Source organism: Sus scrofa, chromosome 14 (genome assembly GCF_054392235.1).
Source record: "Sus scrofa isolate SSC_HxYL_T2T_F1_AM1 chromosome 14, Sscrofa_HxYL_maternal_Yorkshire_Landrace_v2.0, whole genome shotgun sequence".
NCBI classification, from domain to species: domain Eukaryota; kingdom Metazoa; phylum Chordata; class Mammalia; order Artiodactyla; family Suidae; genus Sus; species Sus scrofa.
Window position 1 is genome coordinate 42,418,714 of NC_139396.1, and position 12,208 is coordinate 42,430,921.

Consider the following 12,208-nt stretch of genomic DNA (forward strand, 5'->3'; position numbering starts at 1 on the left):
CAGTTTTAGGGTTTGTTTTAGGGTTAGGGTTTCATTTAGGGTGACGTTACCAGGTAGGGTTAGGGTTAAGGTTAGTGTTGATGTGTTAGTTCTGGTTAAGGTTTGTGTTCATTTGAAGGTTAGGCATTCAGTTCAGGATACTTTTTGGTTTAACATTGAGTCTGGGTTTAGGGTTAGGGTTGGGTTTCAGCTTTGGCTTAGCATCAGTTTCATTTAGGTGTTAGGAGTCCTGTTAGGGTTCCTGTTGGGTCTCTGGTTTGGGTTAGGTTTAGGGTTGTCTTCAGGGTTAGGGTTGCTCTTAGGGTGAGGTTGCCAGTTTGTGTTAGGTTTAGGGTTAGGGTTAGGGTTAAGCTTTGAATGAGGGTTCGGGTTGGGTTTGGTTTCTCCTTGGTTTAGGGTTTAGGGTTTGTGTTAGGGTTCATGTTTCACTTCTGGTTCCTGTGAGGTTTAGGGTTGGTATTAGGGTTCGTGTTTCGTTTAGGTATAGGGTTCAGTTTAGCTTGAGTGTCAGGCTTATGGTTAGGGTGAGGGTTTGAGTAAGTGTCTGGCTGGGGATTGGGTTTGATTTAGGGGTTAGGCTTATTGTTTGGGTTCCTGTGTGGACTCGGGTTCACTTTAGGGTTAGGGTTCGTTTCAGGGCTAGGTTTTTGGGTTAGGTTTTGGCGCCTTGTGAGGGTTCGTGTTAGGGTTCGAATGAGGGTTAAGCGTAGGTTCAGTTGAGATTAGTGGTTCTTGTTCATGTGAGGGTTCCTATGGGTTTTCAGGCTTTGGGTAGGTTAAGGTGTTGTTTTGGGTGGAGGATTTCTGTCAGGGTAGGTTTCCAGTTGGGGTTAGGGGTAGGGGTAGGGTTCCAGTTTGGGTCCGGATTAGTGTTGGGTTCGGTTTAAAATGGAGGTTCCATGTTAGGGTTCATGTTGCTGTTGGGGTTGGTGTTACGGTTCGGGTTCCTTGAAGTTTATGGTTTCCCTGAGTGTTCGCTGTCTGGTTTCTCTTCCGTGTAGTTTGAGTGGTAGTGTTCTGGTTCGGGTTAGGATTAGGGTGATGGAAACTGTTCAATTCTCTTTAGGGATTATGGGGAGTGTGCTTGTTCATGTAGGTGTTTGGGTCCTGGTTAGGTTTCATGTTTGTTTCAGGTTTAGGGTTTCAGTGAGGGGGTCGTGTACCGTTGAGGGTTGGTTTGAGGGATCCTGTGAGTTTGAGGCTTCGGGTTTGTATTCATTGATATGTTAGGGTTGATTTGGGGGCTCAGGGTCAAGTTCAGGTTCAGTTTTGTTTTGGATGGAGGATCTCAGTTAGGGTCGGGGTTCCAGTTAGGCTTTAGGGTTAGGGTTAGGGTTAGGATTCTGGTGAGGATTAGGGTGATGGTTGGATTTCAGATAAGCTTAGGGGTTAGAGGTCATGTGGGGGTTCATGTAGTCGTGTGGGTCCTGGTTTGGGTGAGGGTTCGTTTGATGCTTAGGGTTTCATTGAGGGTTAAGTTGCCAGGTAGGTTTTGGTTCAGTGCGAGGGTTGGACTTAGAAGTAGGCTTGGTGGTCCTTTTGGTTTCAGTGTTTGTGCTAGTGGTAGGGTTCATGTTGGGGTTCGGGTCCAGGATAGGTTTAGGGTGCATTTGAGGGTTAGGGTTTCCTTGAGGTGTCTGTGGCTGGTTTGGGTTCCTTTTTGAGTTAGGGTTCAGTTTCGGGTTTGGTTTGGTTTAGGGTTTAGGGTTCTTGGATCCCACATTGCTGTGGCTGTGGCATAGGCTGGCAGCTACAGCTCCAATTCGACCCCTAGCCTGGAAACCTCCATGTGCCAAAGGTTTGACCCTAAACAAAGAAGGCCGACAAGCTCCAACCCACCACCCAATTAAGCTGTCTAGAAAAGAGTAATCTTTTCTTCCACTCTCAGGCTCTGATTTGAGAGTCAGAAGGGCCAGGCAGGGTGTGAGCAGAGACTGTGACCCTGACCAGTGTTCTTGCTCCCAGGTGCTCTGTTGAGTGATGCAAACATGTCTGGGGTGTTATGAATGTTCAATTATAAAAAATTCTCACGTTTTCAGTTTAGACACAATATTTACTTCGTGGAAAGTTCAGCTTCATGACTTCTTACTAATTTGATAAATAGTCAAAATACTCATTATGAGCCAGATGCCAGATTCTGAAGAAAAGAAGAACAATCTTGAACCGGAAACTATGGAAAGCAATAAAGTCTCAAAGGAGAAACTGTGAAGTGTGAGTATTTCCAGTTGAATTGCCGAATTAAATGCTTAATAAAATGTTACTGGTCTTTGGCTCTTCTAGTAATTCCAGATTTCATTTATAATGTGATGATTATTATGACACATCCAGTAAATTCAGACATGTCACTTCTGGGGGACATGCAGGAAAGGATCATTGACATTTTAATAATTATGCAATGTTTTACAGTAATTTTCTTCTTTTTTCTTTCTTTTTTTTTGTTTTTTGTTTTTTGTTTTTTGTTTTTTTAGGGCCACACCCACAGCATATGGAAGTGCCAGGCTAGGGGTCAAATGGGAACTTCAGCTGCCAGCCTACACCACAGCTACAGCAACACAGGATTCGAGCTGTGTCTGCGACCTACACCACAGCTCACAGCAATGCAGGATGCTTAACTCATTGAGTGAAGCCAGGGATCAAACCTGGGTCCTCATGGATACCAGTCAGGCTCATTACTGCTGAGCCACAAAGAGAAGTCCTACAATAATTTTCTTCATTGTATTCACTTCCTTCCTTTTCCTTACAAAATTACAATTATTTTTTTAGAAGTTGCAATTTCGCAAATTTTCTTAAAATGGAGTATATGAATGTTTATACCCATTTATAAAGGATAGTCATGAGAATATTAAAATCTAACTAGTCAGACAAAGTTACCTAACATATTTCTCATTCAGGAAATGAGAGTTTTGTTTTGGATGGCTTTATTGTCTTAAGGTAAAGCATGCAAATATGTATTTTTTTGTCTTTTTTTTTTTTTTTTTTTTTTTTTTTGTCTTTTCTAGGGTTGCACTCATGGCACATGGAGGTTCCTAGGCTAGAGGTCGAATCAGAGCTGTAGCCACCGGCCTATGCCAGAGCCACAGCAGTGAGGAATCTGAGCCGCATCTGTGACCTACACCACAGATCACAGCAATGCTTGATCCTTAACCCACTGAGCAAGGCCAGGGATTGAACCCACGACCTCATGGTTCCTAGTCAGATCCATTAATCACTGAGCCACGATGGTAACTCCCCACAAATATGTAAAGTAATGCCTCTGCTATTTTTATTTCACTCAAAATAAAAAAGTAACCTGGGAAACAAACTTCCTTGTGGTCAGAGCTACACAGTTTCCACCCTCCACAAGAGTCCTTCTTGGCATCTGTCTTTATCTACTCTGAGAAATATAATGACTGTCACACAACAAGCTATTCTTCTCTAATGGTTTCAGGTGTTTCTCAGATGAGGTGGTTGTGCAGGTGAGGTTTGGGTCTGAAAAGTTCTCACCCAATTCCCAGTCACATGGTGCTGCCCAGGCCTGGGGCGAACACAGGCTGTCACCATCCCTCTGGGTGCCCTTCCACCCTGCAATGACATACTGCTGGCGAATTACCAGCACAAGGCTGATTTTTGCACGTACAGAAAATACACTACAGTGTATGTTAGAAAGAGAGTCTGATAAATCAAATTTTTCTGTACTTCTTCAACTGAGAAGCAAATGTCTGTGTATGAATTTTTAGGGAAATTGAATTTTTCCATCAAATTTAATATGGAAAGCATAATTCCACTAAAGATAGAAAATAAACAAAACTTTGGCCTGAGAGATGGGATAGTACAGAAGGTCTTGCCAATTCCTGTTAAATATGTATTAATACATACCTTTCAAATCCACTTAAATGGTAAGCCAAAAAACAGTCTGGGTGATTAAAGTCTGATAAATTCCTCTAATAGGAGCAATTATATTTTGGGTTTTAATTATCTGGCATTTATAGACATAACCTCAAACTTAAAAAAATAAAGGAACATGCTGCCATCAATATATTTACTGATTTCCTGATATTTTATATTCAGTTGTTGTTGTTTTTTTAATTCAAATTCAGGCACTTGAATTCAAAGGGTGTTTTTTGTGGGAGGCTGAAATAAAGGAAATGAAGAAAACCCTCAGGAAGCATTACGAAGTTCCCCTGGACTGTGCTTACATTGACCACACAGCCATGGGCAATAAGGTAGGAAGAAAGATGGGGGTACCTTTGGGAGATTCATGTGTGTCAGTTGTGCAGTGGGGCTGCTATGATGAAACTACAGGCTGAGTGGCTTAATCAGCACAAATTTACCATCTCACAATCAGGGGTGGGAGTGGGTGGGTGTCACAGAAGGTGGAGATCAGGTGTTGGGGCGGGTATTTCCTTCCTAGGCTGCAAGGGAAGGGTCTGTCCCCACCTCTCTCCTTAGCATGTAGACAGCAGTCTTCTCTCTGTGTCTTCACATGGTCTTCTCTTTGTTCCTGGGTCCAATTCTCTTCTTCTTATAAAGATGCCAGTCATATTGGATTAGTGTCCACACTTATGACTGCATCTTGATTACTTTTGTAAGAACTCTTTCTCCAAATACCATCTCATCTTAAGGTACTGGCATAGGTCTTCAACATGTGGATTTTAGGAGGGATGCAAATTAGCTCTTAAAAGTGAGTTTAGGGTCTGTACACACAGAACAGATAAAACAACATGCTTAATCTAAGTTAATCTAGAAACAATGTATGGAGACTGAGGTTAAAGGCTAGAGAAATTAAGATCATCTCTATAAGCTTATGCAGCTGTTAAAAGAGCTCCAAGATATATCCAAACACATGACTCCAATATCTACAGCCTTTTCATTTTGTTGAAATACCTTCATTAGATGTGGTATATATACACAATGGAATACTACTCAGCCATAAAAAAGAAAAAAATAATGCCATTTGCAGCAACATGGATGGAACTAGACAATCTCATACTAAGTGAATTAAGTCAGAAAGAGAAAAACAAATGCCATATGATATTACTTCTATCTGGAATCTAATATATGGCACAAATGAACCTTTCCACAGAAAAGAAAATCATGGACATGGTGAACAGAGTTGTAGTTGCCAAGGGGGAAGGGGAGGGAGTGGGATGGATTGGGAATTTGGGGTTAATAGATGCAAACTATTGTCTTTGGAATGGATAAGCAATGAGATTCTGCTGTATAGCACTGGGAGCTATATCTAGTCACTTATGATGGAGCATGATAATATGAGAAAAACAAATGTATACATGTCTATGTAAGTAGGTCACCTTGCTGTACAGTAGAAAACTGACAGAACACTGTAAACCAACTCTAATGGAAAAAATAAAAATCGCTATAAAATTTTAAAAAAGAAATATCTTTATTAATTGAAGTTTATTATAACTATTCCCTTTGTAGACAGAAATATACAAATTAAGTATAAAATCCAGAGTTCCTGTAGTGGCTCAGTGGTAACACAGCTGACTAGTATCCTTGAGGATACAGGTTTGACCTCTGGCCTTGCTCAGTGGATTAAGGATCCAGTGTTGCCATGAGCTGTGGTATAGGTCACAGACTCAGCTCAGATCTGGTTGCTGTGGCTGTGGTATAGGCCAGCAGCTGCTGCTCCAATTCAACCCTGTAGGCCAGGAACGTCCATGTGCCGCAGGTGCAGTCCTAAAAAGTAAAAAAAAAGAAGTATAACCCATTTTCTGAGCTACAGGAGTAAGGAACAACTTGCTACAGGAACCCCCAATCAGGTTTGTCTTCTGGAAACTCCTCCTCACCTGTCTGTGTCCATCATGCTGCTAGTGTTTCACATTGGAAACTATGGATCCTTATTTATTATGCTTCTCCCTTGCCCTGTATATCATTCAAACACTTAACTCTATCTAGGATGGGGCAGATACCAACAAATTGGTGCTCAGAAAACATTTTTTGGTTGACTTAATTGTTCATGTAATGGTCAAATAGCTGCGGTTGTTACTTGTTTATGCTTTTTTTCTTTTCTTAAATTGGGAGAAAGGAAGACCAGAGAGACATAATCAGAGAGAGAAGAAAGGAGGAAAAGAAGAGAGAGAAAGAGAGAAGAGACCAAGAAACAGTAATAGTGACTAACAGGGAGAGACAAAAAATAAAGAACAGAAACAGACACAGGGAGCTAGAAAGAGGGACAGATAGACAGACAGTGACAGAGAGATGAGGGGAAGGGAAGGAGAGGGGAAATAGAAAGAACAAAGATAACACAGAGAGAGTGAGAAGGAGAGAGACCAGTCTGTCTGCACTGATCAGAGATAGATATGACTGGAGGTGATAATGGAAAAAAAACAAAACAAAACAATTAGTTTTAGTTTCAAATTAACAGCAAAAAACAGAACAGAATGCTGGTGGTGATGGTCAGACTAGGAAAGAACTCGGGCAGAGATGGGTTTTGTTCTGGTCTTGGGGGCCACTTCCTAGGGCACTCCCCCTTCCCCATCAGTGTGTGCTCACTGTCCAGGCTGAGCTGCAGCATAAGATGGAGCCCTGGCAAGCGAGGCCAGGCCAGGACCACTCAGGGGGCGGGGAGAGAGTGGGTGCAGGACCACCATGCAAGAGGCTGGACCCATCCACCCTGTTGGATGCCAGGCTCAAGGGTGGGTCCTGGAGCTGTCCAAGGTACAAGGAGTACTGCCTGCAAGGTCTGCCTGAAACATAGCCCTCTGGGTAGAAGCTGTCTAACGCTGCACTGATTCCTAAACAATCTTTACGACCTTTAGTTTTTTAATCATTGTTTGGTTGGAGGACAGATGCTTTGATGTGATATTGCAAACTCCTTTTTTGGTGTTTCAAACTTTATTGAAGATCTTATGCAGACTGAGGGGGATGAGGCGATGCTACAAGCTGTACAGTCTGTTATAGCATGGTATTGGGTACTACCATGGCTCAATGGAATTCAAGCAGAGACAAGTTGTGGAAATGCTATTCAGACTGAAGCATGTCAAGGTCGGCGATCTTTGAGGATAACATTCCTAAAGGCACTGCCTTCTTTCCTTTAGACTGTGTATGGGGGTAATATGCTGACACCCAGACCCCTCCACCTGTAGGGGTGCTCCACTAACATTTAGTGTATTGTATTTTGTTAATTTTTATATAGTTCATATATTATATATATATATAATCTGGGGTCCTGTCTATTTTGCCTATTCTGTAGTTCAATATATTATTAATTAGCATTACATAATAAACATTTTATGTGTATCATAATATACACATATAATTTACTAAATTTAATTTACTAGAACATTCTGCTAATATTGACTTTTTTGTTTATAAATGTTTATATATCAGCATTTTTTTTCCTTTTTTTTTTTTGCTTTTTAGGGCTGTACCCACAGCATATGGGGGTTCCCAGGCTAGGGGTTGAATCAGAGCTACAGCCACTGGCCTACACCACAGCCACAGCAGTGCAGGATCAGAGCTGCATCTGCGACCTACACCACAGCTCTTGGAAACGCCAGATCCTTAACCCCCTGAGTGAGGCCAGGGATCAAACCTTCAACCCTATGGTTCCTAGTCAGATTCATTTCCACTGAGCCAGGATGAGAACTCCTGTATCATCATTTCTGATCATTGACTTGGGACCAGTGGATCCACAAAGTGAAATGACTATTGCAGAGGGTAAAAGTAATTTTAAGGCTCTGGAATTACATCAGAATTAAGTGTTTTTTTTGTTTTGTTTTGTTTTTTCCCAGAATGACTCCATTTGTCATTTTGTATTTACCTTGACAAATGTTGAGTATCGTGGTTAAAAAGTGGAGCTGCCACTCTAGCACGGAGATTACCCTGCACACCACTCCCCCAGTTTCCCCCATCATCATCTCACATGAGTGTGGTGCACTTGTTACAGTTAAGTACCTGATATTCATCGATTTTATGAACGAAGGCACCTGCTTTATCTCAGTTTCCTCAGGTACCCCTCATGTCCTTTTTCTGTTCCAGGATCTGTATTACATTTAGTTGTCAGATCTCCCTGGACTGTCTGGGTTATGACCTTTCTCTGATTTGCCTTGTTTTTGATGATCTTGATGGTTTTGAGGATTATTGGTCAGGTATTCTATAAAATATGCCTCTCTTGAGATGTCTGAAATATTTCGAGTGACTAGACAAGAATGTGTGTTTCTCGAAGGCAGACCCAGAGGTCACATGACACCCTGTTGTATGGTATCAAGGTGTAGGCTGTTCACATGACATCAATCTTGATGTCCGTGATGAGCATCTAGAAGACTACTCCACTGTGAAGTCCCCTGTAGTCCCGAATTCCATACTATTTCCTTGGGAAGGAAATCCTGAAGGGGTAGCAGTTTAATTGTGCTTGCCTCCCTGTGGTTGGAATGTCTACACAGATTGCTCAGAATTCTCTGTGAGGAGATATGTCTCTGTTCCCCCATATATTCACATGTCCTGTGTTGACTACATCAGTGTGAACACATGGATGTTTTATGCTGTGGGTTATGATTCGGTTCTGCTTTACTTCTTCTGCTGCTCGCATCATTCTAGTTTAGCCATTGGGAGCTCCCCAACTTGCTTCCTTCACTGTGAGTGTTGTTGCCTTTGAGAATTTCCTTATGTTTTGGCAAAATAAGATGCCACAAGCTCAGCTGTATATTTATTGCCCCAGTTTTATAATCAGTCACTTCTCCAAAGAACCCTGATTTCTTTTATACAACTCTGAGAAATTGTTACAACCAAGAAAAGTTTATAATGAGACATATCCATGAAATGTAATGCGAGACCCTGGCCAAATCCAGAAAAAGACATTTTGTAAAAAATAATGAATATGGAAAAAGTATGGACTTAGGTTAATGATGATGTATCAATGTTTGTTCACTAATTGTGTGAACAAGTGTACAGTACAAATTTCAGATGCTAGTTATAGGAGAAATAGAGTGTGGTATTTGGGAACTCTACTATTTTTGTAAATTATAAATTTAAAAAGTTCTAAAATATATATTTTTCTGTGCAGCAAAATTATCCTTCCAGGATAAGGGCAAAGTGGAGAATTTTAGACAAATTATAAACTAAGAGTGCCCATCTCATCACAAAAATAAAATTCTAAACAATTAAGGTAGACTTAAAGTAATTTCAGGAAATGAAAAGTGGTCAAAAGTACATAAAATAATGAAAAAAAATGAAGTTCCCACTGTGGCTCAGTGGAAATGAATCTGACTAGCATCCATGAGGATGCAGTCTCGATCCCTGGCCTCGTTCAGTGGGTTAAGGATCTGGCAGCGTTGCTGTGAGCTGTGGTATAGGCTAGTAGCTACAGCTCCAATTGGCCCCCAAGCCTGGGAATCTCCACATACCGCAAGTGCAGCCCTAAAAAGACAAAAAAAAAAAAAAAAAAAAAAAAAGATCCTAGAGAATGCTAAATGTGGGTAAAATTAAAACTATTATTATCACAATAAAAATTTTAAGAGAACACAAATAAAAAAAAAACATGGTTCAATAGTATATGTTTCAGAAGTGAGGGTTGTTTGCTGTAACGTCTGAAAGGAATACAAAATTACTGATCAATTTTGGACTTTTACAAAGTAAGTATAGATTGTGTACATTTGTCAGAACCCACTTAAAGAACAGAATTTGAGAGAGTAAGAGCCAAACTAGAGCAGAAACACAAATGGCAAAAGAAACATCTGAATCATTCAAAAAGTAATCAAGAAATCAGACAAAACAATTTAAAACATGGTAACAAATAGCACAATATAAAATAGTAGCTAGATCATCAAATATAACAATTATATTAAATATCTTGGATGCATGTGACCTTAGTGACTCTAAGAAGAAGTTTTTTTTTAACCTGGTTAACAAAATATCCAAGTAGATATTGATTATAGGGGCCACATTTAAAACAAGAAGCAGAAAAGGACTGAAAAGGGGGAAAAAGTCTAATAATAATCAAAAGAAACCTGATGTGGCTATGTTTATGTCAAACAAAATATATAGTGAAATCATTACTAGAGGTACAGATGGCCCCACCATTGGGAAGGTATACTAACTTAGCATTTTTATATAATATCACAAGGCCAAAATATATAAAGAAGAAACTATCATGGAAATAGAAAAACATAGAGTTGATGAATAAATAAATTACTTTATAGCCAAACTTATGAGGTGCAGCTAAACCAGTACTTAGAGGAAAATGTATAACCATGACTGTGTCTATCTTGAAAAGAAGAGAGAGAGAGAGAAGAAAGGGTATGAACATCCTTAAGGAAGTTTGGAGTGAGGTAGAGATAAGACAGATTCCAGCTGGTGGCTTCAGTTCTCTCTAAGAAATGTGAGTCAAAATTGTATTTTAAGACAGAGGTAGGAAAGCAAAATCTCAGGAAATATCCTTTATTCCTATCTTATCTCTACTCATGCCATCACACCTTGTCTGGAATAATCTAAAATCTCCTCTCAGGTCAGTCAGCTTCTGCTCACCACCTCCTAAGAGCAATTCACAGAGCAGAAGCAATCAGCAATACAAATTATATCATGTTACTCTGCTTGCTATTAAAATATAAGTTCCTTGGAGTAGCTTTTTAAATGCTTGATGTGACCTGGTCCCTGTTTTGCCTCTGATTTTATCCCCTACTGTCTTCTTGCCTTAGAAACCTTTGAATGTAAAGGGAATACTCCTTTTATATTTCCTTGCCTTTTTTTTTTTTTTTGGTCTCAGGGCCACACCCACAGCATATGGAGGTTCCCATGCTGGGAACATGGGGGTCAAATCAGGGCTATAGCTGCTGGCTTATGCCACAGCCACATCAACGCCAGATCCAAGCTCCATCTCCTACCTACAGCACAGCTCACGGCAATGCCAAATCCTTCACCCACTGAGTGAGGCCAGGGACCAAACCTGCATCCTCATGGTTACTAGTCATATTTGTTTCCACTCAGCCACAGAGGGAACTCCAATCTCTTGCTTTTATTAATGCAAGAAATTGAATGCTTAATGAATGGCTTTGATTTCATATTTTTTATAATCTGAAAATGCTAGGTAATTGTAATGTTAAGGAAAAACAGTGAAGGGAATGGAAATCTCTACAGGACTTAACAATTATTTATACCAAATGAAAACAGAGAGTTTGTATTTTTGGTGACAGTGGCTCCCATTGGGCTTTTTCTTGGGAAAAATGATTTCAGGGGATCTAATCCAGTAAATATTTAGTGCCTATGTATATAGCTATATATTCTATGTTAAATTGATTTTTCTGTTGTTTTTTGTTTGTTTGTTTGATTTATTCTCCACCCATAGGTGGTAACAGCTACGTCAAGCCTTGCTTTGGGAATTAATATGCCATGTAAATCTGTTGTTTTTGCAGAAGATTCTGTTTTCTTGGATGCCTTGAATTTTGGACAGGTATCAATTCTAAATGCCTTTGTTACATTTGTATACATGGGGATCTGGAACATCCATTCAGTGAGCCAAGATGAACCATGTGTATTCTAAAATATTTGGGGACAATAAAATATTTGAAAATGGGTTCTAGATATACGACATCTTATGAATATGATTGTTTTTAAAGATGTTTTAAGCAGTCATTGACTGACTAAATAGGCTGGTTTTCTTAACAATATTCCTGCTTTGGTAAATATTATTGAACTATACAACAAGAATATGAAGGAGAAATAACCACATTTTTTGAGTACCCAATTGTTGTCAAGCACCAAGGATCATAAATTGAGCATTTACAGTGTTCTCGGTTCAGACTTGTTTCTGGAAGTACATTAATAAATAAGATAGAAATTGCCCCCACTTAAAAGTCATGCCCTAGAGACTTGTGGCTGCCTGATGGGAGGGGGAGGGAGTGGGAGGGATCGGGAGCTTGGGCTTATCAGACACAACTTAGAATAGATTTACAAGGAGATCCTGCTGAATAGAACTATGTCTAGATACTCATGTTGCAACAGAAGAAAGGCTGGGGGAAAAATGTAATTGTAATGTATACATGTAAGGATAACCTGACCTCCTTGCTGTACAGTGGGAAAATAAAAAAAAACAAAAACAAAAACAAAAACAAAATAAATAAATAAATAAATAAAAGTCATACCCTTTAACATAGGCATTACTGGAAAAGCAAACTCATTTTATGATGTATTTACAAAATAAAATATTTTTAATTTTTCTAAAATACATCAAGAAACGAAGAACTCCAAGATTTTTGAAAGTCTAATATTCCAC

At 39.8% G+C, this 12,208-nt stretch overlaps 1 pseudogene; it reads left to right on the forward strand.

Moving 5' to 3' along the window:
- Nucleotides 1-12,208, forward strand: part of LOC110256812 (putative ATP-dependent RNA helicase DDX60) — a 63,814-nt pseudogene that overhangs the window by 39,611 nt on the left and 11,995 nt on the right.